Consider the following 8,609-nt stretch of genomic DNA (forward strand, 5'->3'; position numbering starts at 1 on the left):
CCGAACGAGAGGCGCGTGAACGCTCGCGCGCACGAAGCGACGCGCTGCTCACGTGAGGGCATCGCAGGCCGCTCGTGTGAGGGTAAGTGTGCCTCTCGTGCGTCCGCGGTAGAAAGTAAACGACGGGGTTCAGACTGCCGACGCAGACTGCCAAACATACTGAGCCCGAGGAGGAGAGGAGGGGTGTAAGGGATGTGCGCTCAGTGCACGTCGCCCTTCTCCTCTCGGCCGATGCAGATGTTTGGTTCTGAGCCGATTCTGTGGAGACAAGGTCAAATGGATCAGTGCGCTGCATCACGTCCACAACAACAGCTGACGCGAGACCAAGGGCATTTTGTGATAGCTGTATTTGATACGCATCGGAAAGTCTATATGCATGTGTGTGCTGCTGCTTTTCAAGTCTATATTAAGACCTGCAATATCTCTCTTGTCAATAATGTAACGCGCATGTTGTGATAGCTGCGGAGGAAGTTGAAAGCTGACCCCCCCCCCCCCCCCTTTTGGAGTCGAAGTTGTTGTGGGTCAGGGGTGGAGTACACAGTCAGAGTCGAGGCATCACAGCAGGTGACAGTGTGAGATTATAAAGCACACGCACACACATACACACACACACACACACACACACACACACACACACACACACACACACACACACACACACTTCACAGTGGGGGCCAGCATGAAAGAGCTCTGAGAATAGACCCTGTTGAGATTAAAACACTACTGTACCATGTAAACACTTGGTACTATGTTGTACTGTGTTTTCAGTGCACAACCACACACACACACACACACACATGTCCAACCCCTCTCCTCAGTGTGTTTGATGCAATGATGGCGGAGAGTATATGTTTGATAACTTCTGAAGCTGCTTGCTTATCAGCGGTCCTGGGGCTTTGAGAAAGCTGATATTCTCACAGTGATAAGCGTTTCTATGAGGGGCCGTTTAGGCCATAACTATTGAGACACTCTCACACGCACTATTGAGACACTCTCACACGCACTACTGAAACACTTACACGCATACTAATGAAACACTCGTACATTCACTATTGAAACGCTTGTACACTCACTACTGAAACACTTACACATACATACATACTCTGTAAATACTCTTACGCATACATATGAGAAACACACACGCATACATATATACTTCTGTGTCATATACACATACATATGAAATGCTTACATGCATACAAGTGAAACATGTATACGTATCTATCTGTTTTCAGTTATATGTATGTATGCTCTTACATGAGGATGTGCAAGCGTGTTTCAGTAATGAGTGTACAAGCGTTTCAGTAGTGCATGTGAGAGTGTTTCATTAGTATGTGTGTAAGTGTTTCAGTAGTGCATGTGAGAGTGTCTCAATAGTTATGGCCTAAACGGCCCCTCATACGTTTCTGTTTCTGTTATGTCATGTTTTCACATGCAGCGTTGGGCGCGTAAGGAGGAGACAGTTCAAGATACTCAGGCTGGTGCTGAAATATCATTAGAAGATGAAGAGATGACAATTTGGATTATTGATTAATTGTTTTATCTATCAGATAAAAATGGCAAACAATTTTAGGTTCAAGCCTCTCCAGTGTAAACTAAACATAAACCAAATCCATTTGGATTCAAACTTCTGTTTTGACATAATAAGCAACTGCAAGACAAGCCTTTAGAAACATACAATGAGCATTTGTCCCAGTTTTCTGACATTGTATAGACTAATCTATTAAAGTAATGTGTCAGCCACTTAGTTTGCACATTTATAAAGTTGTGGTAAACTAATAACAGCATCTTTTTGTAAGGCCCTCCCTGCCTGGTGAACGTCCACGTCTTTTAATCTCCAAACCTCCAGTTTGCGTTGAGGCTTTCTGCTATACATTTGAAGTTTCATGCCCAAACCCTGCATAACCGTGATTATGTTATAAGACTTGACAAGGCCAAATTAGTCATACTCCTTTTCCTAGTAAACTGTCCGTCAATCAATTATTCAGAGAAATTGAACAGAGGGATTAATTATTAATGAAAAATAATCCCACGGCACGTCCCTGATATTCCTTTCTGCTGTAGTCTTCTCAAGTAGCAGAAGATGAAGAATATAAATCTTATAGTTCAGGTCACCGGCTAGAAGTGGGACACCAGCCTTCAGCCAATCAGCGTTAAGCTCCACCTTCAAACTAAATACTGTCTCTTTGCAGCAGCTCTCTCAATCACCTATTCACCTCCCACAATCTTGTGTCCCCAGAGAACCATACGACTATAATTAGAAAGCTCCATCTGAAAGGGAGACCGTGGAAACGGCACATAAAGTAAGCATGCAGCGGGGAAATATGATGCGGTGGAGCGAAACCAGGCTTCTCTTCAAAAGCCCCATTGTGTTTGCAACCACGCCCTCTGATACACAAGGTCGTGAATACTGATGTTTTCTAGACCTCAAGAGGACGTGGGGGGGGGGGGCTGCTTAACGAAGGGTCAATTAACAATGATATCAAAGATAAATTAGTAGAAGGTCCTTACATTTGAGAGGCTGGAACAGGTAAATGTTTGCCGTTTGTTTGTGTTTTTGTTACCATTGAAGTGTTGATGCGCTATATGGATGAGAATGTCGGCCAGTCAACCACTTTGATCCAGACCGAAATATTTCAACAAATACAACAAACATTCACGGTTCCAAGACGATCGGTCGTTTTGGTGACCGCCAAACCTTTCCTTAAGCGCCACCGTCAGGTTGTCATTGATGGTTTTGATGGTTAATATCTCAGCAACCGTCAAATGAACGGACTGATACACGAATACTGATTCATTTCAGGGACAACGTTTCCATTTGATGAATACTTTGGTTTTTAACCAAATACCTGCAGATCATCAGCCTCAGCTGAACTTTGTGTTTAGTAATCATTAGCAAATGTTATCTGGCTAACACGCTACACTGAGATGGTGACTATGGTAAAAACTATACTTGCTCACTTACTAGTACATTTTCTTTTTTAATCGATTGATCTCTAATATTTTTGTATGAGTTGCTTGTGTGTGTGTGTGTGTGTGTGTGTGTGGTGTTTAGTTTCTGTGCAGTAACATTCTCTCACATGTAAACCGACTCTAAAGCCTAAAAGATGGAGGGAAGGAAGGGAGGAAGGAAAATTGAGAGAACTACTGTATTTATCTGAAAGAAAACCCCAAGATAAAATACTTTGAGCATGTTTGTTCTGAAAATACATCTTTCTACGGGTCCGTTTAGTTTAAAGTAATTGGAATGTGGCTTCATTAACTTTCCATAAGTAAATAAGCTGAGGTTTGTTTTTACATCTTGAATTAAACATCATATAACTACACACACACAGGAGGCAAATTGAGGTCAGTTTGGTTTTTAGCAACACATTTTCACACATGTTTGTTTTCATCACTCTGGTGAAATTAAAGCAGTACATGCATTGCAATAAAAGAACTAGCTAGTCATAATGTTTCTGCGTGAAGTTTGAAAGGTCAAGAAAGCGATTTTTCATCAGAGGATGAGATTATATAACTTCCCCGTGTTGGTTCAGGGAAACTCCTCGAAATGATCACTAACATATGTGTGCCATTTGAAACCTCCAAATAACATTGGAACATCTTTTGCCAGCGGCTTTGTGTTTGTCACTCTTCTCTGGCCACAAAATGATGTTCTGCATCGCCAACAATGTACCACAATGTACCACAATGTACCACACTGTACAACAATGTACCACACTGTACAACAATGTACCACAATGTACCACAAGGCTCTGCATACAGTCTGTGAGACAGTCAATGCCCGCTGCGGCGTGTGGTGTTCAATGTATGTCTCGAGAAGGTCTGTAAATAAATGATTCCTTGTGGGCAGAATGGATAGAGCTCGTATAGGAAGTCATCACGATGTGATAAGAACTCTCTCCCTATAAAACGTTAATTACATTACATTACATTACATTACATGTCATTTAGCTGACGCTTTTATCCAAAGCGACTTACAATAAGTGCATTAAACCGTGAGTCCAAACTCAGAACAACAAGAATCAAGCAAGTACAATTTCTTCAATAAAGTCAAACTACAAAGTACTATCCGTAAGTGCCATTTAAGTGCTACTAAAGTGCTATCGGTAAGGGACGTTTAAGTGCTACTACGGCATTTAAGTGCTACCTATTCAAGGTGTAGTCGAAAAAGATGTGTTTTTAGTTTGCGACGGAAGATGTAGAGACTTTCTGCTGTCCTGATGTCAATGGGGAGCTCGTTCCACCAATGAGGAGCCAGCACAGCAAACAGTCGTGATTTAGCTCGAAGTGAAGGAGCTACAAGCAGATTGGCAGAAGCCGAGCGAAGTGAACGGGCTGGGGTGTGAGGTTAGACCATGTCCTGGATGTAGACCGGACCCGATCTGTTCGCAGCACGGTACGCAAGTACCAGTGTTTTGAAGCGGATGCGGGCGGCCACCGGTAACCAGTGAAGGTCGCGGAGGAGCGGAGTAGTGTGGGTAAATTTCGGTCGGTTGAAGACCAGTCGAGCAGCTGCATTCTGGATGAGCTGTAGAGGTCGAATGACATTAGCAGGTAGACCTGCCAAGAGGGAGTTGCAATAGTCCAGCCGTGAGATGACCAGAGCCTGGACCAGAACCTGTGCCGCCTTCTGAGTGAGAAGGGGTCGGATTCTCCTGATGTTGTACAGCATGTACCTACAGGAGCGTGTTATTGCGGCAATGTTGGCAGTCAGAGAGAGTTGACTGTCGAGCGTCACTCCGAGGTTCCTGGCAGTCGGAGTCGGAACCAGCACTGAGTCGTTGAAGTTAATAGATAGGTCGTGGGTGGGAGAGCCTTTTCCTGGAAGGAGGAGAAGTTCAGTCTTGTCCGGGTTAATTTTCAGGTGGTGTGCGGACATCCACTGAGAGATGTCGGTCAGACAGGCAGAGATTCTAACTAATATCGCTAATCGTTAATCTAACTAATATCGCTCCTTCATCTCTGAGGAAGGGAGCTGCCATTTTTTTTCCAGGGGAGTGGCCAGCTTATCCAGCTAGATTGAATGAGCCTGCGCTGGAGCAGGTTCAAATTTTTGGAATGTGTTGCTATGGGGATTTTGCCGAACTTGCTTCGTGGAACCGAAAGGCCTGACTTGTGTAATCTCATCCGGAAAATTATCCTGCTAACTACGTTAGCCAGGTACGAGAAATAGGGCCCTGGGATTGGAGCGGACGACACGTTGCTCACAAATGAGTCTATTGGAGTTTATTTCTGGTTGTTCACAAGAGGTCTAACAGGAAGTCAGACCTCTTTGGGAACCCCAAACATAATTAACACCAGCTTCATCAAAGCTGCGAGCCCAATTGACTGGAAAGTGAAGGGTTATCAGATCAGTATATTCCTACCAACTGGGTTTTAATAATGTCAGACCAAGTGATGCCAATTTCAACGGAACACAAGGGTTAAAATTCTGGCTTTCTATAATATTTGTGCATGCCTTATGCGGTACAGTTAAGGTGAGGGAAAGATTTTGGTTGCTGCCTGTGACGGGACGCTACATGCAGCCACCCCTCCGACCTCCACCCTTACTTTCCACCTCGCCACATAAAGGTCACACTATTTCCTGCTTTGGCGCTGAACATTGGTTTTGAACATAAATCATGAATGTTAAATCCCAGTGCTGGAGCTGTGGCCACATTTCTTTTGGTATAAACCAATGCTAATACAAGATGTGATTCGCCTGGCTGAGATTGTTGTCATGGTGCTGCAGTCTCTTGTTTGGTGACATCTGTGTTGTGAAGATAATGCTGAATGCGAACATTTAAGATTTGGATGACAAAAGAAACACATTGACTGCCGAGAAGGATCTAAAAAAAAAGAACCACATTCAAGATATTTAGGGAAGACTATTGACGTATAACCCTGAGAGGAAAATTAGTTTAGAGTCTTGAGACTAAATTTAGGTTCATTTTGAAAAACACACAAGGAGACATCCTTGAGGTTTATGTATTTTTTGGGGGGGTCTGACACCATTACTCAACCGGTCTAGACAGTTTTTTCTCCCCTAGACAACCACAACTTCATCATACTGACGTAGTTGTTGGAGGGCGGGACAGGTTTCAGTCTCCACTATGTTTAGTTCATGCTATTTAAATACTGTCTATTACCAAGAGTTTTGTTTAGTCTAAATGATGCTTTGAGGTAAATATTGAATTGGATTATATAGTCAATTTACCTTATTACATGCAGAGCTGAAACGATAATTAACTGTTTAGTCAGTGGAAAGAAAATGAATCTGGTATTTGTTATTATTAACTGTTTAAATCGTAAATTGTATACTTTTAGGCTTTTAAAGACATCACTGTAGGCTCTGGTGACTTGTCTTTGATACAGTCAAAACTCATACTAACTTGTTTAGCCAAACACACAGATACCCTGTGGAGTTTTTTTATTTTTCATATACCCTTTTTTTATTTTTCATATACCCTCAAGGCCTTCCAAACATGTTGAATTAATTTCCTACTTCATAAATAAATAAATACAAATAAATTGTGTTTGCTGTACAGCGCCATTGCAGCTCAGAATCTCCACAGTGGGAATTGAATCTACGCTGATAAGACCTCGGTCGGCCACTTTGCTGTTCTGTTTGTTCTCTGCAAACACCGACGACTGTCAGGTCTCCATGTGCAAACGGAGGTTTCGCCTTTCACGCACACATTGCACAACTAAAAACAAGACAATGTGAGAACAAGAGAGCGTTTCAGTGTCTGACATGCAGGCGAGAAGTCAGGAGTATTTAATAGCCAAATGTCTTTAATAGTAATATGATAATGTAGCTCTTGGACCTTGCTCAGTAGAAATGTGGAACTGAACTCTTCCCTGAGCTATGAGTTGGATTTTGTCACTGGGGTTTGTGACACATTTCACATGCAGTTGTTTGGGTCACGCATGTGGCAGATACGTCTCACTAAATCATATTGCTGTCCGCATGCTGCTCAGGGATCTGGTGACAACTTCTGAAAATACATATCAGCATATACAACAACAGTCATAGGTTGTTGTGTATGCTGATGGCTCACACAGGTGTTTTTACTTATGGTGGCTGATTGTCTCTGTGAACAAGCTGAGATTGATTGACATCTGCAAGTCAATCACATGTGAGTGTGCGACAGATCACATCTTTAACATTTGTATTAGTATGTGGACTTTGATGTCCTAATGTAATATCTAGCATAGCTCCGCCCACCTGAAAGCCAATCAGCCAGAATAAATTTAAAAAACAGAAGTGTCCTGCAGGATGTATCAGGACAGATACATAAAAAAACACAAAACTACATCCTATGGGCTAATTGACCCCCAACATCTGGAAAAACTGTACAAAATACAATTGTACTAATCAAGCTTTCTTTAACAATGATGACCTTGATTTTGTGGATCTGATTGCTTCAACAGATGGCCTCCGGGGCCCAGAGAGTCAAGCAAACAAGAGGAGAGGGCTGCAATCAGTCTCGGTTTAATGGGCTGATATCAATAAGACTGGAAAATACAGCTGATGCCATCTCACGCAACAATAGAGAGAACAATTGAGTAGTGGATTTTAAATGGGCAAACAGGATGTTTAATGGACATAACCACACCATAGAAAACATGGTAATGGCAGCACTCCAACATCTTAAAAGAACTAAGACCTTGCCCTCAGTTACCTCTGATTATTTTTCCAAATCAGGACAGGATGGCTGTCAGGCTCTGATAAGGTAAACGGATAGGGCTCTGACTGTTAAGGATGATGTTTGGATAGTGTCACAAAGAGAGAAATCAGTGACGACCAGAGTAGATAGACGGCGTAATGAGCTGACGTACACAGGAGCAAAAGTATTTCAACAGCTGAGACTGTCAGCAGGGAATTCAAATGTCCTGAATTGATTTAACAGGTGATCTTGTGAGGTGGGGGCATACATGCACAGAAAAAAAGAAAAAACGTCTCTGATTGCATGTGCACATATTTGCACCCTTTAGTTGGTAAATCTGATATGTAGTGCTCATGCAAAGGAAGGAGCAGGCACTGGTACAGTCTGTACCGCTGTAAACAACAGTAAAATACGAGTCAAATGTAACTAAAATATTGCTATTTAATATTAAACCAATAAATACATTTAATAGAAATCGTCTATTTATTCACAAGTTTAGACTGCTGCCACTTCTCTTTGGCATCAAAGGACAAAGGAAATTAAACTAAAAACTGACTGACTTCTCTGCAAATTTATGAACAATACAAGCTTTAGAAAGGAGAATAAAATGTCTGTGCATGACTACGGTACTAGATTGCATTACACGGTCCCACTAGGATCTTGATTTTTCTTTTTTAAAACAAATTTGGCAGCATCTTACTAAAAACACTATGATGCAATTCATGACTGCAGCTACAAAGTATGTATTTGTGCATGGATTGTGGGTCAGAATTCCCAGAAATGCAGACCAGATGCAGAAGGATATCCTGATATGTTTGCCACATTGTATTTGACATACAAAGTATTGGGTCATAACAAAAACAATTTCTGGCACACTAAATAGTAACGTAGTATGGGTGTAGGAATGCACAGAAAGTTTCAACCCCTTTAGACTGCCAGCGAGGTGTGGATTTAGCC

Source organism: Cyclopterus lumpus, chromosome 15 (genome assembly GCF_009769545.1).
Source record: "Cyclopterus lumpus isolate fCycLum1 chromosome 15, fCycLum1.pri, whole genome shotgun sequence".
NCBI lineage: Eukaryota > Metazoa > Chordata > Actinopteri > Perciformes > Cyclopteridae > Cyclopterus > Cyclopterus lumpus.